This window comes from Lissotriton helveticus, chromosome 5_1 (genome assembly GCF_964261635.1).
Source record: "Lissotriton helveticus chromosome 5_1, aLisHel1.1, whole genome shotgun sequence".
Taxonomy (NCBI): Eukaryota; Metazoa; Chordata; class Amphibia; order Caudata; family Salamandridae; genus Lissotriton; species Lissotriton helveticus.
In genome coordinates, this window is record NC_136065.1 from 1,523,798,289 (window position 1) to 1,523,822,935 (window position 24,647).

Below are 24,647 nucleotides of genomic sequence, written 5' to 3' on the forward strand. Positions count from 1 at the left end.
GCATATTTGATTGAATGTCTGGTTTGCAAGTGCTTGCGCATGCTTGTGGTTCCGCAAGAATATTTCCTTGTGGGGTCTCCCCTTGAAAGCACAGCCTTGCAAATGCGACAGGTGACTTTGGTCGCATTTACCTTCTTCAATCCAGGTGGATATGTAAAAAATGTCCATACAATACTGCTGAACCTTTCTTTTGGGGGAGCTTCAGCAACAAATTCCTGCTCTGAAGAGTGTTCTGAATCAGAAGAAGCAGGTTGATGGGCAGCCATAGTTGAATGAAGTATATATCTTCTTCAACAAGAAAGAAACAGAAGATCTTCTGAGGAGCTCTTTCCCTAGGAAAAGTGCTTGCACCCAGCGCGACTTCGCAAAATTGCATTAAAAAGTGATGTATTTTTTAAGAAAGTTAAGCAATATTCAGATAACTTCTTGTCTTAATATTTATATTAAATATATATAAATACGTTTTTTCAACATTAAAAAAATTGCGGAACTCGCGAACCCATCGCGTCCGATATGCATATGCCGTCACGCGCTACCGCGCGTCCGTCACGTCGCGTAATACGTACATCTCGCTTATGCGTCAGAAGTCGCGCACAAGTCACATAGCAACCGCGTTAGAAAAGTGGTATCCGTCGCGCACCCTACGCGAATCCTAGACAGCGTCCCTAAAATGGCAGACACGTTTCGCGCAGTAAACGAGCAGGGTGCTCGTAGGGAGCGCAACTCTAAAAAAAAGGAAAAAATAATAAAAATAATTTAAGTATATTATAAACAATATACATTAATGAAAAAAAAAAATTTGTATGTAAAAAACATTTTATAAAAAAATGTGTAATGTAATTTAAAAAATAACATATCTAAACATGAAAAGATTAAAAAAATGTAGTTAGAAAATATAAAAATATATATATATTTAAAAATTATCATTAAAAAAACCTTTGAAATTCACTAAAAACACCATAGGTTTTGCATATGTTATAGTTAGGAATTAGCATTTAAAAAACCTTTGAAATTCACTGAAAAAACCATAGGTTTTGCATATGTTATAGTTAAAAATTAGCATTTAAAAAACCTTAAAAATTCACTGAAGAAACCATAGGTTTTAGGGGTGTTATAGTTAGCTAGACATTTCACTCGTATAAAACCATTGAAATTGCCCCGTTATAGTTAGTAGCACTAACTATAACTCACGCGCCTGCAATCCACTGCTGGTGATGTCACATATTACATCATTCATGACATGGTCAGTGACAGCACTGATGACATCATTGATGACATCTCAAATTACATCACTGATGACATCACTGATGACATCATCCAATGAATGTGGTTTGGTTCGTTATTTAAATGTGTATTATGTATATAGCAATCTGCATTGAAAAATGAGTTGATATATCAATATCTGGATATAACGGCTATAACGGATATAACAGAGGAATTTCTATGGTTTTGTACGAGTGAAATATCCAACTAACTATAGCTTTCCCTAAAACCTGTGGTTTTTTCAGTGAATTTCCAAGGTTTTTTAAATGCTAATTCCTTACTATATCGTCTCTGAAACCTATGATTTTTTCAGTGAATTTCAAAGATTTTTAAGTGCTAATTTTTAACTATAACGTCTCTGAAACCTATGTTTTTTTCAGTAAGTTTCAAAGGTTTTTTAAATGGCAATTTACAACTATACCGTCACTGAAACCTATGTTTTTTCCGTGAATTTCAAAGGTTTTTTAAATGCTAATTTTTAAGTTTAATAGTAGTTATACTTATTTTTTGTACTGAATTTCTACAGTTTTTTAACTGTTTATTTATAAATATTTTATTAATTAAACAACGTAATATATTTTTCCAAAAATTGCAAAACATTTTTTTTAAATAAATGGAAAACTGAAATATTTTTTATTATTTTCCTTTATTTTTGTATTTTATTATATTTATATAATTTTCTTTTTTTCAAGTTTTTTTTGGGGAGTCGCACACCCAAAGCGTACCTACTGCAGCGGATCCGCATATTCTAGGTGCCATTTTGGAAAAGTTGTGAACGATCCGTGTATGGAGAGCGACGAGAGCGTGTTTTTTCAGTTACCTCATATACTTACAATGTTACTTGGTGTGTGCGACCTGTATGTGACTGGTCCGTGACTCCTGCTCCCCCACATTCGTGACACATGCGCATTACAGTACGTGACGCTTGTGTGGTGGCAAACCCCATGTGACGACATATACATACTGGGACGCGCTGGGTGCTCAACACCTGTGAAATGTTTTGTCTTTAATATATATATTAGGGCAAGAGATTATCTAAGGTATTCATAAAAAGAATATATTTCTACTAGTAATAAACTTATATTACTTTTAAATATATTTTTGCTAAGTTGTGTCGGGTGTGCGCTTCATAAGCGCATGGTGTGCGGATCCCATGTGACCTACAAAAAAAGATTTGATTGGCTCATAACATTTCCCACTGTAACTATTGAAGAACCCCACCCATTTTAATCATTCTTCTTGGACCATCTTCAGAGAAGCATCTTTTCTCCAACTTGAACCATTTTTGTGTTTTTTTTGTGTTTTTTTCAACTCTGAACAAAATTGGTATCTGGACAACAGCAGCAGATGGAAGAATCTTCGGATGAAGAATTCTTGCAGGAGGAACCACGTAAACAGAGGATAGCATCTGTAGTCTGGAAGTTCTTTACTTTTCCCGCGGGACAAAAAAAAGTAAATGTCACAAAGGTGCTCTCAAGAGGCAGTGAAAAAAAGTATTCATGCGGCACTGCCAGCATGTACATGCACCTCCGGCCAATCCATCATCTGAATCTTGCTCGGGAGGAGATGAGGAGAGCTGCTTTAAATCCAACAGCAGCTGGAGCAAGTACTTCAGGAGCATCTACATCTAAACCTCCGATATAAGGTCTGAATTTGCCTTTTTGGAGCAGCACTGCATCAAGTGCAAAAAGTTTGCTACGGAGAGCAGTCGGTGGATGCCATTTGTGCTGCTCAAAGCAATTACCAATGGTAATTTTTTTGATATTTGTTTTGTTTTTGGAATGATGTTTAATAATTCCAAAAGTTACCGGTTTATTGTTTTTGTTTTATTGTTCAGTTTGTAGAAAAGCACCCGAAAAAGACAAAATACAAAAAAATATAAAACAAAAAAAGAAGAAAAAAAAAGTTCCTATCAGAACTACCTTATCTGGTTAAAAAAAAGAATTATTATTGCATGGTAATGTCTGAAAGTTTGATTGAATATATGTGTAGAGCATGATTGACTGAAAGAATGCATTAGTTGTGTATGGTGAATGTATAGGTGCAGATCTATAAGGAAGTGGAGCAGCGTGACACTCCAAGCTCTTTAGCTGCACCGCGTTGCTGCACTTCCGAAGCACAGGGATGTGGCATATTTACATAAATATGTCGCAAATCTGTGCTTCTCCCTGCACTGGCGCACAAACAGCTGCCAAGTGCCGGCGCAGGCCCTCTTGCATCATGGTGCAAGGATGTCTGTGTCATAGAGAGATTGTTTTGTGCAGGAAGAGACACTGTTGTATATGAATTTAGGACCCTAGTGCAATTTTCCCGATTCATGCCCATATATAGGTATAAATCACCCTATCCTTATATAGGCAAAGAAATCATAACCATATTCAGACTTAGCCTATGCTAAGTCCTAATACGGCATGGCTACTTCCACTAGTTCCGAAAATCCACAACGATTTCTTGGAAAACCCCGCCTTCAGCAGTCAGGGACTTCCCTTTGCTTGAATATTGATTTATCCAAGAACTCATGGAGTTTCCAAAGAACTGGGTCTTGACGTTATTATGTCCAACCTTACGTCAAACTAGGCACCTTCAAGGTATAAATATACCCACACTTGCCCAGGCAAACACACGGTGGTTTGGAGCAGTTCGACTATCTATTAGCCCGACACCCTTTTACAGCAAGTGCCGAAGGAAGCCGACCCTCCAGCAGACGCACTGAGAGAGACGCTGCCTTTTCTCTTGACGAGAAATCCAGCTCCAGTGTTTCCAAGCTACCCTTGCGGGTTGTTGGGAAATCGAGTCCTGAGAGAGAGATACCAGAACTCCTTCATTCTAAAACCAAGGTACGGAGCTGATTAGAGAATTCTTGGATAAGATTCTTGGCAAAAGAATACTGAAACTAAGCCACACACCACTTACTTCTTCCCTTCTATTAGACCTAGGTTAGGTACACCAGGGTAGGCGTATTTTAGAAGCACCAGTTGAGTACTTTTAGTCTTTATTTATTGATGTATGTATTCTATGTATTTTATGACTTAGAAACCATATCATGCTTTTTACAGTATTATTTTATAATACTCTTCGTACTGTACGCATTGTACTTTGCAACCAGTATTAAGACTGTAGCAGTTCATTTCTCCTGCATGAGACAGAAATACCTTTTATTGAAAACGCCCGTCTCTCTATTTCTCTGCACCTCTGGTGAAACGAAGCGTGAACGATTGACTGGGTAAAATAACCATATGTTGTTTCCGCGACTCTAGAGATAGATTTCTTACTCTTGGGAAACAAAGTTGTCATGTTTATGCAGTTATCAGAAACTAATCCCTTCTTGTCTATTCAAGAAAGTTTCTAGTGATCTCTGAGCTAGCTGCCACTCACAATTAAGTCCAGTATATTCGATAGAGACCTAGTAGACCTCAGTCCTACGTCAAATCTATAGGATATATTATTCCAATGCACAGAGCCTATTGGGAATATAGGAACTACACTACAACACCTTCCTGCAAAAAAATATACACTAAAGGCATTTTCCTCCTTCAATGTGTGCTGTGGAATGCAGCATGCATTGAAAGAGGAAACAACTAGGAGAAATTAAAACATTTTGCCACATTGCACCTCGCTACACCATCCCAGGGTGGCACTGCATTCACATGTATCTCCAGATTTACGATTTCTTCTAAATCTTGAGATGTGTCTTCTTTCATGGGTGTTGTGGGCACATACACATCAACACTCATGGAACGCCCCTTCAACGCAAAGTGCTGCATTTGAATGAGCCATATTTTCATGGAGAGGAAAAGACACGCACGGTGGCTTTTCCTCTCCTTGTAAATATGGAAGAGCCCCCGGCGCCATAATTGCGTCACAGAAAGTGAAGTACTGGTGGCACTGGGAGCTTAATAAGTGCTTAGGTAGTGGTGGAGTGATACACTAAGCACATAGTGCTGGATGTGTGATTGACAAAGTGCATGATAGTGACGGGAGGTATCATAGGCTGCATGGGTACTACTTCAATATTTAGTGGCGTGTACCAATAGTGTGTATGTGCTTAGATGTTTGTAAGGATTGTGCACAGAATATTGTACGTATACTTATGTTGGTGGATAGGCCACTTGAAAAGTACACCACTAGTTATTGGAATGATGACAGTGCACAGTTAATTTATAAGAGCTTAGGTATTGGCTGAGAAATAGGATAAGTAGATAGTGGTAGATAAGTGATTAAAGAAGTGTATGGGACAGACTGGATGATTCCTACACTGCATGAGTACTAACTGGGTATTTAGAAGAGTGTATCAATAGTATGTAGCTAGTTAGAGGTCTGCTTGAATAGTGCACAAACTATTGTAGCTGTATTAGTTTTATTGGCTAGGCCATTCTTTATGTACATGACTAGTAACTAGAATAATTTCAGTGCTGCAAACAGAGTGCATGCTGAATTTTTAATGGCTTAGGTCTTGACGGAGTAATAGGATAAGTTGATAGTGCTGGATGGGTGATTGGACAAGTGCATGGGACAGACAGGAGGATTCCTAGGCTGCATGGGTAGTACTTTACTAAGTAGCTGGTTGGAGGTTTATATATATAGTGCACAGCGGAATGTAGTAGTGCAGTGATACTGTTTGGATTACTTAATCGTACCTTGACAGTAGTAGATATCACAAAATGCCAATTTTTTTTTAATAATTTAAATTTCTCAAACTTTCGTACTTTAGAATTAGGATCTGTGAAAGAGAAGACAAAATACAGTTATAATATATATTATTAATTTCTTTATGTCACAACATAATTTTAACATTACATAAATCATTTTGTTTGCTTTTTTTGCTGTTCTCAGAATATATTTCAGTATATATATTTCAGTATAGATAGTGATTCCAATGTTACTCATCACATAACAGCAGGCCAAAAAAAACCAATCAATAGGATTGTTTAAAAAAAAAGAAATCTGTATCAAAAATATTTTCAATATAGTCAACTATCCTTGCACATTCCACAAAAACAATATCCTTAATAACATCCCATATAAAACAAATCACACATATATAAAATGCTTCTTTCTAAGAGAATTGTGTTACTACAATATGAAAGAACCGAAACAATAAATCAATCAACATTAATTTCCATATACTTTAAATAAAGTTCTTTAAAATATATGCTGTCAGAATATCCAAGAAAAAGTACTTAAGTGATATAAATATCTTTCCTCTAGGCTAAATGAAATTCCTGAAATCCTTTATAATGAAATTGACCAATAGTAATCATATTAATATATTTTAACATATTCCCAATAGGTCGAATTATGTTCTTAGAACTTTGGCTTTAAAAATATTTAGGGGCCAGTTCCGATTCGAGTCGGTCAGTGCCGGCCGGATACCATTCCGACCAAGGCATTCCGGATGGCCTAGATCGGAATGGAATCTGGCTCGTATTTCCGGATGGCCTACGACGCGCTCGGAGAGCCCGTCTGCCATCCAGAAATCCTCCTGTACTCCCCCGGTCGCCTCTTAATGACCGAGGGAGTACGATGCCAGTTTTTCACTGCCTTTCCGTGCCAGTCTGTCCGGCACAAAAAGGCAGTCGGAAACTGTCTTTGGGGGCCCCCAGCAGTGCCCTCATGGGTGCAACGATTCAAAAAGGGGGGTGGTGATGGACAGAGTATCTGAATTAAGCAGAACACTCCTACCCAGTCAAAAGATCAGGGCTTGATCCATCACCGTTTTTTAGCTCACTGCACCATCCCAGTTCAGAACCTGGCCATATGCAAATTGGTCTGGCCCTGGCCCAGTGCATCATGGGAACAGGGCAGACCAAACTACCAAGCCAATTCTTTACTGGAAAGGAAACAAGCTTCCAGGGACCGGTTTCTGGCATTTCAGCCGTCTTCGGCCCGGCTTGCTTGAATCCTGATGGTGCAGTGAGCAAGGGACTCATGTCTGAGCATACCCTTCCACACTTGTGGTGGCTAAAACGATTCAAAAAGGGGGGTGGTGATGGACAGAGTATCTGAATTAAGCAGAACACTCCTACCCAGTCAAAAGATCAGGGCTTGATCCATCACCGTTTTTTAGCTCACTGCACCATCCCAGTTCAGAACCTGGCCATATGCAAATTAGTCTGGCCCTGGCCCAGTGCATCATGGGAACAGGGCAGACCAAACTACCAAGCCAATTCTTTACTGGAAAGGAAACAAGCTTCCGGGGACCGGTTTCTGGCATTTCAGCCGTCTTCGGCCCGGCTTGCTTGAATCCTGATGGTGCAGTGAGCAAGGGACTCATGTCTGAGCATACCCTTCCACACTTGTGGTGGCTAAAACGATTCAAAAAGGGGCGTGGTGATGGACTCATGGGTGCAAGGCTACCAAATGGAAGCCTGTGGATCCCTGCACCCGGTGGCAGGCACCTTGGGGTAAAGGCCACGGGGTGCAGGGATGAACTGCACCCCTGCTTTTCTCAATGCAGGCATGCATTCCGCTCAGAATTCATGCCTGTATTGTGAAGTATACGAGTGCAACCGAACCCTGTTCGGTCGCATCGTATTAGCAGGGCCATAACCGACGACAGCAGGTCGGTCGGTTAATGCTCCTGACCAATGTCGGTCCAACCTGAGTCCGTCCGACATTAAAATAGGCCCCTCAGGAGGAATTTAGTAATTCATAAGGCAAACGATGTCTAAAAAACAAATGAGCATCAATACAATATGTCCATCCTTTATTGCATTTTAAATAGACAGTGTAATGTCCAGATGTTGAGAAGGACCATAATGGAAAATAATTGCTACTGCTACAAATGTGCTTCCTGATATTGAAAGTTGACTTGCTACAAAATGTTTAATTAAAGTTTCCAATTTTCTACCATCAGCTGAACAACGTTGTATCATTAAAATTATATAATGTCCAAATCTTTGTAGAAATAATGTTGAAAACATTTCTGATTTGCGTTGGCTACACTCCAGTTTTGATTTGCTGCTTTAACTAGTTTGTTGAAAGACACTGTTTTACGGTCTGGTTTTGTCAAATATATGAATCTTTCGTGTCTATGTTTATTTATTTATTTTATTTATTTATTTGAAAGTTTTATAGAGCGCGAACAAGACCCTTGTGGGTTTCAGAGCGCTTTACAGTAAAAAAGTGTATAGGCATAACAAACAGTAAAAATAAGCAGGACCGTAAGTATAACATCAAAAGGCTTAATAAAAAAAGCAAAAGGACATATCAGACATTTAAGGATAAGCAGGGCCAAAAAGGAAGGCAGCAAAGACAATTAACAGATAGAAGGCTAAGTTAGATAAGGTGCAAAACAGTACCGGTTGCTATTGAAGGATGATGGTAATACATTGATGGTAAAAATGACAACAATAAGTGGAACAAAGCAGTACATATAAGAGCCACGCAATAAATAGGTAGGAAGGAAGAATGAATAGGGGTTCTCCACAGTCATATGAGGCAATGTTTATGTAAATTAGCCATAAGGATGCTTTTTACTTCCAGTTTTAAGGAAGAGGAGGAGGGGTTCAGTCTTATTTCTGGTGGTAAGGCATTCCAAATCGTAGGTGCCCTTCCTGAGAAGGAGCGATTATACGTTTTTTTCCTTTTTAATTTTTGTGATTTCAGAAGGAGGTTGTCCGCACTTCTTGTTGATCTTGATCCTCCAGATATTGTGAGTTTTTGTGTGAGATAACTGGGCACGTTGTTATGTAGGGCCCTCTGCGTCATGCAAGCTATTTTCAGGTGGATTCTGGCTTCAAATGGCAACCAGTTTAAAGATTTTAGATCTGGGGAGATGTGGGCCCTTTTTTTTGAGCCAGTGATGAGTCTCGCTGCCGCGTTGGTGGAGGCTCTTAGAGGAGCTGTAGTGGCTTTGGGGAGACCACATAACGAGACGCTTCCATAGTCCAGCTGAGGTAAAACTAGAGCTTGAACCGCTAATTTGAAGTCATTGGGAGGTAGGAAGGGCTTCAGTGTCCTTAGTGTATTGATCTGAAAGTTTGCTACCCTCGTTGCACTACTAATATGCTTCTGCATATTGAGGTTACTGTCCAAAGTTATACCAAGTGATTTTGCCGAATCAATCATGGTTGGTTGAACATCAAGTGCTGTCAGGTATTTTATCAAGTTGTGCATAGTGGGGACTTTGGAGGGTGGAGCAAAAAGGAGGAATTCAGTTTTTAAAGCATTCAGTTTGAGGTGATTCATTTGTCAGCCAAGTTTTGGTGGTCTTAAGAGTATTGTTGAGTAAACTAATGTCGTCCAACGTGTTGATTTTGAGGTAGAGTTGAGTGTCGTCTGCATACATGTGGAATTGCACGTAGGATGTTTGTAACAGATCGGTGAGTGTTCCATGAAGAGGTTGAAGAGTGTAGGAGATAACGAGTGGCCTTGTGGGACACCTAGCGTAACAGGAACTGGTTTGGACATTGTGTTGTTGACCTTGAATTTTTAAGTCCGGTTATGCAGAAAAGAGGTAAACCAGTCTAGCACTGGTCCTGAAAGATCCATTCTGTGTTTCAGCAGATCTGTCAAGTGATCTTGTTTGACCGTGTCGAACGCTGAGGAAAGGTCTAATAGGATGAGAGACATGTTTCGTTATGATCGAGAAGTTGAAGTGCATCATCAATGATGTGTGTCATGGCTGATTCTGTGCTGTGATTTGCCCGGAAGCCGGATTGGTGTTTATTTAGGAGGTTGAAGTGGTCGATATGTTTTGTCAGTGGTGATGAACAAATTTTTCCAGAAATTTGGCTAGGGTGGGAATATTGGAGATTGGGCGGTAGTTGTTGAGGTCCGTGGGGCCAGCTGTGGGTTTCTTAAGGATGGGAGACACTTGTCGTACCTTTAGGGAGTCCGGGATGCAGCCTTGTTGAAGTGAACTGTTGATGATCTTGGTCCATATGGGTAGTAGCAAAGGTGTGAGATCTTTGACCGCATTAGCGGGGAGAGGGTCCGTGAGGTGATTGGAAGGCTTCAGGGCACTGGGAAATTTTCCTATAGCTTCTTCAGAGTAGGAGTAAAAGTATGACCAGGTTGCGTTGTTTTTCAAGGTAAACTTTGATGGGATTTGTTGAGAAGTGTTTGGGGGTATGGGGGGATTTGGTGAGGGGGCCAGAGTGAGAGATTTAGTCCTTGAGGAGATCTTTCTTAATGTTCTCCGTCTTTAGGTAAAAGTGGTTAGAAAAGTCATCACAAGATGGTTGTGGGTGAGTTAGTTCAAGTGGCCTTTGCGGTTGGTCCTTAGATTGCGTTTTGATTAATTCAAAAAGTTTTTGGGGGCGATTTTTTGCCTCGTCAAGTTGTTGTCTAAAGAAGTCTGCATTAGTGAGTTTGACCTTACGAAAATAAGCATTTCTCTTTTTTTTGCGTCAGGAGGAGATTGGCGGATGGTACACCAATTTCGTTCGGCAGTTCTGAGAGAACGTCTGTCCTCGTTAAGGAGACCGTTGTACCAGGGTTTAGAGTCTTTCGTGGAGACTTTCTTTAGTTGCAGGGGAGAAAATTCGTTAATTATCAAGGTCAAGGAGTTTAGGTAGTGGTTGGTGAGGTCAGTTACGTTGGAAGTTCCAGTGTGGGGTAGAAATAGATTCTTGCTAGAGGCGGGTAAGGAGTTTGTGTTGAGCTTTTTCCAGTCCCTTTTCCATACCTTAGGTTTTGTAACTTGGGCAGAGGTCAGCTTGATTGTTTCATTAATAAAGAAGGTGATGATGTGATGGTCAGACCAGTCACAAGGGAGGATCGATTCCAGTTGGGTGGCATCAGTCTTAGCAATTATTAAGTCCAATGTAGCGCCTTTATTGTGTCTCGAACTGTTGCACAATTGGATGAGGTCTAAGGTGTTGAGTACGTTTTTGAGACTGTTGACTACTCAGTCGTTAAGGTCGTTCCAGTGGAGGTTAAAGACACCCAGGAAAATTTGTGTGTTTCGTCGACCGGTGAGTGATGTGATCAGGTCCATGAGGTATTCTGTGAATAGGAGGTTGTCGCCAGGTGGGTGATAGATGATGTAGAGCGAGCAGACAGGTTTACCATTTCTGTTGATTTCGAGACTGATGCATTCACAAGAGGGGAGTAACGAGGGTATGGCTCTGTTTATGGTGGTGTTGCTGCGGTGTATGCACGCAATGCCACCTCCAATCTTGCCTCGCAAATTGTCTAGTCTGATGATGTCATAGTTAGGGGGAACCAAAATGTCGATGAGGGGTGAGAAAGAGTCTGTAAGCCATGTTTCAGTGAGTATGATGAGGTCAAGGTTAGTCGAGATAATGAGGTCGGCTATGTCAGTGGCGTGTTTCGATGCAGATCTACAATTCAGGAGCGAGCATTTAAGACGGGGGAGTCTTGGGAGGAGGTGAGTTCCTGGATGAGTGGGACATTACAGAGATTATTGATGATGATTCTTCTGTTGTTGTGAGACGAGGGCCTGTGAGGGTTTGCGAGGATAGATGGTATGGGCATGTGTGTAAGAGGAACAGTGGTGGTAGAGGGCGGTTCGTAGGAGAGCAGGAGAGAGAGGAGATCGGTCTCGGAGAGATGGTTGTTGGTACGCAATGGGCGGGAGGGTAGGTTACGGGAGGGTACTTATATCCACCTGGGAGCACTGTGTTTGGTACAGTGGGGGTGTGTTGGGGACTTGTTAGGAGTCTTGGATCTTGGGAGCCATGGATGATTCGATAGCATGATTTTAAAAGCATGAAGTTCTTCTTTGATTACATGAAGTGTGGACATTATCTCATCCAGTCTAGTGTCTGCTGGGGTTGTGGTGGGGTGGCGAGATGCGCTTAATGTGTGTGCCTGGGGTGTCAGTTTGTTAGTTGAATGTGGTAGTACCGGGGTGCGTGCGTTCGATTGTGCAGCTGTGTGCGTGTGTGGTAGAGAAAGTGATGTAGATGGTTGGATAGAGGGTTTGCCATTTCGGTGGGCATGAGTGGGAGGAGAGGAGTGAGGCAAATGTTGTTTAGAGGGTGAACTGGTGTTTGGGAAGTCGAGGGATGGACGGTGTTGTGTAGGAGAATGAGCTGTGGTGGACTTGCTGGCATGAGTTAAGTACATAAAAAGGTGTGATATTGTGAGTGGGGGATGGAGGGTGAACAATGATGGTTCCCGTGGTGGGTTCCGCTGTTAATTTAGGTACTTGAGTAGATTGGGATGAGTTGGAGGGGGATAGGTTGAGTTGTATGGAATCAGTGTTTGCATCTCTGTTAGCTGTATAGGTGGGGGTAGTTGGGGTTGCTGGGGTAGCGGAAGCAGATGAATCAAAGGAATCAGAAGGGGGGCATAGAGAGGGAGAAGGGGTGGAGAGCTATGGTCCAGTCTATAGTGGTATCCGTGGGAGTGTGAGGAGCAAGAGTGATCTCGGCCATGATGGGTAGGGGGGCTGTGAGCTGTATCGGAGTGGTGCTGCTAGTTGTATAGGTGGGGGTGCACGTCCGGATAACTGGGGTCATGGAAGGAGATGAAAGAGGAGAATCAGGAGCCAGAGATGGACGGGAAGGAGGGAGAGGAGGTTGGGATAGGGCTATATCATCCCTACTAGTGTTGGAGTGTGTTTCGGTGGGTAGAGGAACCATTTGCGGTTTGTCCAATTGTTCTTTAATGATAGGGAAGATGTTGTCTATGAGGTTTAAACTACGGTCATTGGCTTGTATGAGGATAGTGCCGTTGTTATAGATAGTGATTGTTGCTGTACCTTGGAAGAGTTGGGAAGGGGCAATATAAATAGCTAGACCGTGTGCCGATTTTCTAGTGAAGGAGATAGGAAAAGTGGCTAGGAGTACTTTCCTCCATTGTGCTCTCCATTTAGTGTGGAAGATGATGTCGATAGTTGAGTGTCCGTTGCGTGGTGAGAAGTAGGGATCAGCGAAGAGGGTTTCAGGGTGCGATTTGATGAGGTTGTGTTTGAACCGTTTGGCCGATTTTTTTGAAAGGCCAGTGGGGTAGATGATGTTGTGTCTTTGAGTGCCTGTGAGTTCCATGTTATATGTGGGCGGGTGGGCGAAGGTGTAGAAGCACCAAAGAGACTCGGGGATGCTGGGGCCAGGGGGGGTCCTGAGAGAGAGAGAGGGGGATGAGGAAGGACGGAAGCAAAAAGGTCAGAGGCTCATGAGTATGGGGCTCTTAAAAGGGATTGTGCTGTGTGGTGTGACGTTTTTTTTTGGGTTTTGGGCAGGTGGGTATGGGAGGGGGAAGTAGCAGCTTTGAAAGAGGTAACAGAGTTGGTAGCGGTTGGAATATGGTCTGGAGGTGGGAGATGTTTAGAACTGGAATCCTACTGATTGATTCGGTGGGTCACGTGCGGGGTGGGTTGTGGGGTAGGCTAGGTAAAGGACAAGGAGGCAAAGAGATCGCTTAGATTGGAAACCTGACTTGAAATAGGGAGGTATAGGGGTAGGTGGTCGATGTTTATGTGATGTGCCCTTGTGTAGTGATCATTCCAGTATGGCCGCTTCCTTTGTAGAGAACCGTATAGGCGTCTATGTAGTCCTATGTCTATTTCCATTAAGGTCTAAACATCCCACTGAGGGGAGTGGTGGAAGGGGTAGTCCTATTACACTGTTTAGTAGTTGAAGACAATAGTCCTTTTTCCCTAAACAGTGGTGCAGACCCCCGAAGTCCAGGACAAAAGAGGCAAAGAGATCGCTTAAATACGAAATCTGACCTGAAATAGAGGTAGAGAGGTAGGTGGTCGATGTTTATGTGAAATGCCCTTGTGTAGTGATTATTCCAATGTGGCCGCTTCCTTTGTAGAGAACCTTATAGGCATCTATGTAGTCCTATATCTATTTCCATGAAAGTCAAAACATCCAACTGAAGGGAATGGTGGAAGGGGTCAGGGTAGTCCTATTACACTGTTTAGTAGTTGAAGGCTATATTCCTTTTTCCCTTTCAGTGGTGCAGACCCACGATGTCCAGGATTTAAAACTATCGGCCATTTTGCCCTAGGTAAATAGGTAAAGGAGCCCCTAGTCCGGGTGTAAACAAACAGTCAGCCATTTTGCCAGGAACAAAAACAACTATCTCATAAATACTGCAAATAACAAAAATATAACTAAGAAGTACATACAAAAATAAAAACAAAAATGTGTTGTTGACACAGCACATGTAAAAAAAAAAAAAAAAAAAAAAAGTCGAAGGATCAAGCCAGCCGATGAAGCAGGCAAGCAAGAAAAACCAACTTGCCTTTGGCCACGTCGATGCGCTCTGCGGGGCTGAATCACAGCTTCAATCCAAGAGCTGCCGTGGATCTGAGCCAAGAGCCAGATTGAGCAAAAGATGTAGAAGAATCTGCACAGAGGGCGGGGTCGCAAGAGCGATCATTTGTGTCGGGCCCTCGTTGCCCTCCTCACTCCAAGGGGCTCCCGCCCTGTGGATCCGCTGCCGCCGATCGCTATTGGAGGTGGAGCACCGAGTCATCTGAGCCAGCAAGACGCAACCTCCTCCAAATGCCTCCGGGGTGTGAAGGATTTGGCCCCCAGAAGCGAGCAGGCAGGCAATGGCTGGGACGCCTCAATGGCTGCGCAGTGACTGGGTCTGCGGGGGTCCCTCATGACTGCTCCGCTGCTGTTGTAGGGGGGGCGAGCCTTTCCGTGGCAGCAGGATGCCCCCTCCTCCTGGAACCGTCGGAGTGAGACTGAGTGTCCCCGAGCCCACGGAAGGTCTTCGAGGTCTGAGGGGTCCTCGCAACGCTCCGATCAGGAGTCTGCCGTCCCGTCAACCTATAACTGCTCAGAAAAACAACACAAGTGCCAGTACTGTAACTTGTTCCCTAAAGTCAACTGGAACCCAAATGAATAAAACAACTTGGTCTGTTTTGTATAACGTCACTAGTTAAATGGTTTATTTAGTCCATTAAGTTTTTTTGTTTTCTTTTCAATTTCACAGAAAAAACCTTTTTTGTGCATATACATAAGTAAATACAATTTTCTCACAATAACATAACATACCTATACATATTTACAATTCATCCTTTCTATATTTACAATCTAGTGTATTCATTCCACAATCATACCATCCTCACACACACAATGAAACAAAAGTGGCTTAGTGTCTAAAGAAAACTTTCCTTAGCACTTGATGTCCCCTAGTCGTCTTATCAGTCCAATAGTGTCAGGTACAAATATACATGTTGGAAAACTATTCTAAATATTTGTAGCAACTTCCTACTAATCTTAGTAAATGACTTTCAGCCACCTACAGTCGACGCGTTTCGAACTCCCTAAATGCGGAGTTCTCCTCAGGACCAAATATCAATCTTAATTCCAACAGGGTGCAACTCCCCGTATGTAACTCGTATGAGCCATTTTGTGTGACCTTCCACTGGGCCTCCAAACTTGTGGCCAATTCTGCCAGTAGGCCTAGAGTCCCAGAGATATTCATCGGGGGTGCTAGATGTAGCAGTTTCTATGTTGTCTGTTGAATTTAAACATCATTTAGGGCATGGATGGTGTTGGATTGAATTCCCAAATATGGTGTTTGTGGTGTAGTTAAAGTTTGGATGTGTGTTAATAAATGCCTTTGTTGTATGTGTTGTTGTTGTGTAACTTTCCAACCTTTTTAGCCATGCGGATTTTCTTTTTTGCATTAAGCTGTGATGTGTAAATAACAGGTATCCTCCTTTGTCTGGCCATATAGGGATATAGGCCTGCTTGAGTTTATTGTATGTACTTTCTTGTTGGTGGGCTGACCATGTGGGTGGTGGCCATTTGGTGAAGCCAGGCATTGTGCTTTTCCCATAGGCCTGCATTGTCTGGTTTTTATTCCTTTTCTTTTTTTTGTGAGCGGCGGCCATTTTGTGGGACCAGCCACTGTGCTTTTGCCATAGGCCTCCAAGCTTGTGGCCTACTCTGCCAGTAGGCCCAGAGGTATTACTCGAGTCATCATAGGTGCATGAAAGTTAAACAACTGTTTTTGTGGTGTTTGTTTAATTTGTAACATCATGTATGGCATGGATGGCTTTGGATTGATTTGCAAAATGTGTTTTTTGGGGTGGAATTTCAGGTTTTGGGTGTGTGTTAAATAATATGGCTTTTTCTGCCAGTAGGTAACCCTAGGAATTCAGCTTGCGTACTTTTGGCACAGTGCAACGACGCGACCTTACAGTTTTTGTTTTCTTCATGCACTCAATCTGCGTGCTCGGGCACCCGATTATGACTTTTTGTACAGTTCGCACTGCCGAACACGTCGAATTTGCAATCTCGCGAGCAATATGTCTTGAGTTGCATAAAACCTGTTGTTGTGTAACTTTCCAGCCTTTTTAGTCATGTGGATTTTCTTTTTTGCATTTAGCTGTGATGTGTAACAGGCATCCTCCTTTGTCTGGCCATATAGGGCTATAGGCCTGCTTGAGTTTGTTGTTTTCTGGGCTTTACCCTTGTGCCTGTGATGAGTCACCATGAGGCTGGGGACCATGGTGGTGGTAGTAGTAGTGTGCCGTTTTGTTTTTGCCACATAGGACTGTGTGCCTCTCCATTGTTCCTGTTGGCTTACTGTTTCCATCCCCTTTGCTATCAGCTGCAGGTCACTGATGCTGCATCCATCCGACATGATGCATAAATTAAGGATAATCAAGTTCCACTTCCACTACATTTGTATTTTAGTTCTTTGCTATTCTTACTCTTACTGAGTGTATAACACTACTAATTAAAATTAAAGCACAACAAATTCCACATTTGATTGATGTTCTTCTGCCTTCTTTGCTTATAGGTGCATAAAAGACTGAGGAGGAGGTGTCTGTCATAATTCATCGCCCGTTGTACTGCCAGACGGACGTCCTTCTGTTGTACATGACGTGTGGTGTGACCTGACCAGACATCTCTGCAACTTGTGCAACTGAGTGCTGCTGATATCTGAAGAAGTTGGGCCCAAAGAAAGCAGGTACCAGGTCCTCCAAGACCAAGAAAGTTGCTGAGAAGAAGAAGGAAGAACAGAAGAAGGAAGTGTCACTTAAGTCTTGTGTTGACCCCAAAATCTTTTTTGGGAAACCAAAAAGTACGCCTGCAGCAGCGGTGTCCGGGAAGCAATCTGGGGCCATTACCTCAGCATCAGTGGGCCCAACCCACCAACCCAGGTCCAAGCAGATATGTGTGGAAGAGGTAGCCAACCTAATGGTGGAAAGCAGTGATGCTGAGCCTGACCTAAACGTATCCCTATCTCAAAGTAGTACACAATCCACACATGAGGGAACACAGCAGATAAGATGTGAACAAAAACAACCGCTACCACCGCCCGCAATAGTAGTTGTTATTCCTCCCGAACTAGGGGCAGTTCAGGAAATTGAACCCCATGCAGAGCAAGAAGAAGAGGAAGCCATTCATGCTGGAGATCTATTGTCTTCCAAATCCCCACCACGGAAAAGGAGGGTTAGTCCATCGACACCAACATGACCTCCAGCTTCCATATTTACATTAGCAAAGAGCCGGCAGCGTCCTACATCCAGCACAAGCACCACCTCAGCAAAATTAGGTAGTGGTACTACTGCGCAGCCACATACTCAAATTCAACACACACCCTCCAGTTCATCCAGCATTGGAAGTGGCACCTCTAGCAGGAGACAAAAGTTAAGCTCCACAGTGTGGGACTTCTTTACGGTTAGCTTAAAGGAGAACACTCTATATGCTCCATTTGTCATTCCTCTGTTAGTCGTGGTAAGCTTGGTACAAACTATGGTACCGGAGGAAAAATGACCCATTTGACAAAACACCACGCAATCAATGTGGGAGGATCACCTTCGTAGCATAAAAACTGTAACCATTGATGTTGGTGGGGTTAAAGTAGTACAAGGTTCACTCACGGTTGAACAGGAAGAAGAAGAGGGAGACATTCTATTTGCTAGTGATATACAAAGTAGCCCTGTCCCCAGCACTCCAGTGGTACAGCCCACATCCTTCGCATCAACAACATCTCAGTGGCACAAGAGTAAGAGTCAGACAGAGACACCAATGAGTACTGCGATGCAAAGTGCTGCATTGAGCCGAACAGAAAGAAATACCACGCAGCGTACCATTCTTAGCATGTTTACTAGGCAGGATGAAGAGTACAAACGGAACCACCCAATAGCACGTTTGTACAATGCTAAGGTGGCTAAAATGTTAGCATTGGACCTTCTCCCTTTTTCTTTTGTTGAAGGGGTGGGTTTTCTGGAATTTGTGACAACCATCTGTTGCTGTTCCAGCACTACATCACGATGTGCTGGAATTGCTTGGAAAAGCCTTACATCAGAGTGCTGTTCATAGTATCCACCTGAAAACAGACATGTGGACCTGTTGCCAAGCCACTGATTACATGTGCATCACTGCACACTGGATCTCTTTTTCAGGTGTTAGAGAAAAGCTATCTGCAGGAGTTGACACTGTTGAGATTTTTAATGAGACTCGCAGACATGCAACTGTAGTCATGTTTTCTATGGAGAAATCTCATACTGCTGCAAACATTTTGGCTGCGACCAAGAGGGCTTAACATTGGTTTTGTTGCCACGGACAATGGCAGTAATGTAGTTAAGGCCATGAAAGATGGTGGCTATTTCAGGGCCCCGTGTTTGGCACACTGCATTAACATTGTTGTTCAAGACTTTCTGAAAAATGAAAGCAAAGTCAGCAACTTACTGACCACCTGCAGAAGAATATGCACACATTTCAACCATTCTTTTAAAGCCCGGAAGCAGCTAAGAGTCATTCATAGTGAGCATAAAATGCCAGTGAAAGCACTCATCAAGGAGGTGCCAACACGTTGGAACTCAACGTATTACATACTTGATCGTCTGTTTGAGCAGTACATACCACTTAATGCTTATGTCATGACAAGAAGATTAGGGGATCCTACAGTGAAAGCCATGACCATTGAGATATGGCAATGGGACCTCATTAAATGCCTGACAGAGATGCTACTTCCTTTTGAGGTCTTCACACATGCAGTCAGCAAGGAGGACTGTACTATGGGCCAAGCTATCCCATTGTTGTATATGCTAGAGCAACAGCTGAAGGAGGTTTCTGAAACATATGAAGGTGTGGAAGACGAAGTAGATGCATGTTATTTGGCGTATGCCTTTGCCGTCTGCTTATCTGACAAAACAAGGATTCAAAATAAGATTGTGTCACATCGACATTACATTACTGCCACAATTTTGGATCCACGGTACAAATTATTTCTGAACAGTAATGCAGTAATTTATTTTTCAGAAGGGGATGTTGCCAAGTACAAAAGTTTAACAGCTGAGGAAGCCACTGATTTAGAAAATGAACGGCTCTCAATTAGAGGCCTGCCAGTGCCAGCCCAGGACAGTGCAAGTATTACAGGGCATCCAGAGTCAACTTCTTCTTCAGAGCATGAGAGCAGTGCGTTTGCTTCCCAGCAGTCACCAACACTACCAACAACAGCACCAACAGGATCTGATTCATCAGACACAGCAAAAAAAATAGCTGCTTGGTTTCTACAAAAAGGGATGGGTAAGTCCATTGCTGGTGCAAAGTCAAAAGAGGCCGAGCAAATTGGAGCACCACTGAACATTGAGCGGATCGTCCAGGCCTATCTGGATGACACAACAGAGGTCTTCATGGGCAAAGCCCAATGGCGTATTGGTATGGGAAAAGAAGCCAATGTCCAGTAGTGCTCAGCAGGCTGGCGATAAAGTATCTGGCTTGCCCTGTTGCAAGTGTCTCTTCTGAGTGTGTTTTCAGTGCTCCTGGTGCCATTGTAACTGTGAAAAGGACCAGTCTCTTGCCCAAAAGCGTGGAGAGGTTAACCATGATTAAAATGAATCAGCACTTCATACCACCGGACTACAAAATACGTGAATCACAGCAGGAAGAGGAGAGCGACTCCTAAGACATAAGTAGTGGGTTACATGGCCTAATTCTGTCTGAACCACCAGGGTTTGAGGACGAGCTCCTCTTCCCTGACAACAATGCTTTTAAATTGTTACTTTCTCCCTTCCTTTATTTGTGTGTATATGTGTCTTTCTGGTTCAAATCAAACCACAACAAATCCTTCACCACCGTCTCTTATTTTTATTTACCTACTGCAGTTGCAGGTCTGTGCATTTAACTGCCCACTCCACTCATCAGAGTCCTGCTTCATCTTCCTGACTCGCCCTAAATACATTTCCATCTTGCCAGACATTGCGTGGAGATGGAGAATAGTATAATAATTTAGGCTCTAACAGTCCCTCCATAACAAGTTAAACGTACATGGCTATAGCCATCTTCTGTTTTGTTTCCAATCTGAAACACATCACTGTCTTAAGGCTACCACTTCTGTCTGCAGGCATACACAACTCTTCACTGTCAGAACTTGAGCAGGTATCCAAAACTAAATTAAACTTGCCATCACTTTCAGAATGCTCTGCATCTCTGATCTGACAGCCAAAGAGAAGAGCAAGACAGGTATATGATTAATGGATGATGCCATGCATTGCATTGGATGCTTGCTGACTCTGAGCAAATGTGCATGAAGACGAACTATATTAGTAGTTAAAATAATAACAAAGTAAAGTGGAGAAGTGTGGCTCAATGGTTAGAGCGGCAGACCCTGATGCAAAGGTCTAGCCCGGGCCCAGGGTTCAATTACCCGCCTTGGCGGGTATTGGGCTCAAAATTCCATGGACCTGAGGTGGGAGTGCTGGCGGGCGGTGACGTGGGGAGGGGCAGGGTGGAGGGAGCAAACTATGGATTGTGGACAATTACTGGTAAGTAAACATATTCAATAAATAAAACAAATGTTGTGCGCACTGCATTCAGAATCCAGTTTACCACCCCCCTCCCTGCCTCTCCCACTCCCCACATCACCACCCGCCAGCACTCCCACCACCGACCGCTAATGCATAAGGTACTTTGTTCATTGATCATTTAACCAACAGATAGGCCACCCTCTGCAGGCTGGTTGAGCTGACACAATCGAAAAAAAATTAACATGGGTAGGAAGTTGTCCTTGGAGTCAGAGGAAGGCACTTGATAATATATATGATGTGCTTGCAAACTACTGAGTCATCAACTGTATTCTGAAATGTAATCCTACTTTTATATAATATAGGATGACCCTCTGCTTTGCTACTCTGGCGCCGTTTCTTTCACATTATCTTCAAAGTAAGACTCGTCTGCATCCAGTGACAGTCTCCACCTATAATGAATACATCCAGGGGGCATCCATCCATTAAAGGTAAATGGCTATCATTCTTTTGTTATATGTATCGCTTAACAAACCTTAGCTGGTTTCACTTTCACCAGAAACCACCGTTGCGTTCACTTCCCTTGCCTTGGCTTTGGGTTTGACACAAACACTGCTGATGTTTCCTGCTATCCACTATCCACCCATATTGTGTCGCCCACCCAGGCAGGCATCTTCTTTCACCTTTCACCCATCCTTCAACAACCCATGCATCTGATTCCAATCAGCCACCTGCATGCTGCTTCCAAAGTATCCTTCTCTGTTAATCGTATTACATCTCTTTCGTCCTTCCTCCTTACACCCTAGTTCTTTCCCTTTTTGTTCAATACATCCATCAAGGTCATCTGATCTGACTTTTAGTCTTCTCCATAACTTTCACAGCTGAGTTGGAGTCTGTTTACTCAACTCACGCTGGTAATGCTATTGTTAATTGTTAATGCATTGGTAATGCTAAGTAAAGGGTGTCTTCTTCAACCGTTGTATATTGTTCAGTACAACTTCAAGTTCATACTTACTTAATAAGTCTCACAGTACAGTGAGTGAAGTGTTCCCATTCCAGCTAGTAATGCCAACAAGTAATGAATATAACTTACCACCGCCCACCTCTGCTGTTTCCCCCCCCACTGGTGCTCCTGCAGGTGCCGCATCTCCTTCCCCCTCCTGAATGGCAGCATTGGCATCGCCGCTGGTCCGGCCGGCACTGGTGGTTGGTACTGGTAGTGTACCTATGAAAAAAAGTACACCTTTTTAGATGCCTGTACACCTCCCCCTATTTTACTATTTTTTTTTACCAAGGAAGGAAGATTAAAAAAACAGTTAAAGTACAACATAAATCACCACTAGTCCAAATTGGGTACTACAGTAGAGTCAGTAGGCAGACATTAGTAGGATTATTATATGGTTCCTAGGGTCATCTCATCTCTACTCTTACTCTAGTCTTTGGAAAGTTAACCTGAGCCATGTAACCATTTTAGATTCATGTCTACTCTTTTGCGGATGATACCTCGCAGCTTGTTGCGCAGTAAGACGCCTTTGAGGCCACATGAGTGTTGCATACAGGTGAAGAGGTTGAAAAACCAGCCACTTTTTTTATGGAGTCCGGTTAGTCCCTATTGCTTAGCCATAATGTTACACTTTTTGACATGACTGCAAAAAGCTTGCATAATTGTGTTATACTGTCTGACGTGCCCAATTTTTCTCATAATAGGCAGAAGGTTCCCTTCTGCAGACCAGAGATTTGCAGAGCTTACGAAAGATGCATGTAACCTGTATATGTTCACCGGTGAAGGGTCTACCAGAATTCACACAGATCTCTATCATGCACTAGTCGTACAAATGTTTAGTTTTAATCTTCTTTATTTTGCATGTGGGAGCTGGATGTAATTTTATGGAACATCTTACAAAGCTTGTTATTATTTGAAATAAATACACCTTTAGAACTTGCACATAGACTGTGTGGTATATTTGGTGTGGTGTTCTGGACTTACACAAGTGAGTGAGCGAAAGGGTGTTATGTTCTGGGTTGTGTAATAAAATCATTGGGTATCTTCGTGTGGGGGTTCAAGACATAAATAATCACTAATGAGACACTATAGCTAGTCGGTCAGTGAATTTTGGGTTCTGAGTTATGACTTAGGTGTATGTAAGGTCCAACCTCCCATCAGCAACATCCTATTTTCTTGTGCATAGTTCTGAATGTGGGTGTGCAGAATACCCACAACAGTAGTAGTATGTACTACTATCCTAACAAAAAATACTAGACAAACATCTGGTTGCGCATTTTGTTGGTGGGAATTGTCAAAGCCTAGAGATTGAAGAGGACAACGCAAAGGACAGGAGTGGACCCAGTGGCTACAGCTATTGTTCTATCACAGCTTTATTCAAAAGGAAACCTTAACTAAAGAGTGGCCAACAGGGTAAGCTTAGCTACAGACAGTCAAATATTAGTAGTACAGAGAGTCACAGCTGAGGCAGTTTGAACTGAAAGGCAGGGATAACCAAAATTTGGAAAACAGATAATGAAGATCAAAGAAGCTTTTGTTAAAAATTGAATTAGGAAGCGTAATTAATAGTTTGGAAAAAATAAGGTGCGTTAAAAGTTAGGGAAATATAATTGTTAATAATGTAAGCACTGTAGGACTTACTGGGGCCAGCAGCTGGATCCTCCGTAGAGGAGCGCTCCTCTAGTGGATGTCCCGCCGACTCAGACCCCGTCTTTTTGCCCCTGGGTGCTGATCATGTAAGAAATAATAAAGAGAGAAACGTTGAGTGCTGTGAAACAAATGAACCAATAAAAAAAACTCAAACATTTTAGTAAACAACAATTGCAATAAAATTGACCTATCTAAAAACGACTACTGGCTTGCAGGATTCACGGACCGTCTACTTATATGAACACTAAACAAATGTTCCATAATCATTCTGATTGCAGAATACAAACAAAGCCATTACCACCGGACCTACACCACCTATTCCAGACGGGCCAATTCTTCAGTAAGTCTGCATTTCCATTTTTTTTTGCCAGCAAAAATGCATAGATGAGGTGGAGGACATATGCACCAAATTTTTGGTTGGTTGCATCGTATGTTGTTCTGCCACTGACTGACAATGCTATTGCTAAGCCTACCACTCACTAAACAAACTACAGAAAGGTTCTATGGAGGACTGGGGTAAGAAGCATTCAGTGACAGAGGAGGCATCTCGCAGACTGTAAAAGAAATATAAACTAATATTAAGTAAACCTATTATCCATCCACCACTATTTCACTGAAGGACAATGGAAGGACTAGACTCTAGCAATAGCATTAACTAACTTCAGTTCTCTAAAGTAAACTCTAACATCATTAATCAGCCCAAGCTAGTGCAAAGTTACAAACAAGTAAGAGATGTGCCAAGCAGCACCTGTGTCATACAATCACAGAAGATTTTGAAACGGAATTGACCTGAAATATAACTAAGCACATCAGTAATCGTGTTATTCGTCCAAGAAATATACACAATACTTATACTGCTATATATTACTAGCCCCACAACCTCGACACCTAGCAGGTCCAACAGGTCCTGCTCCCTGTCCAGGACGTCTGACCACCGGTGGGCCAGCTGGTTGAGCGTGCGCCGGATCCCCGAGGAGCGAAACACTGCCCGCCGCACCTTCGCCAACTGGCGGTGACGCTCCCGGGTAAGGTACCCTGAGCCTGGACTGCTGCCAAGGTCAAGGGCAGGTGGCGCTGGATGAAGAAAAC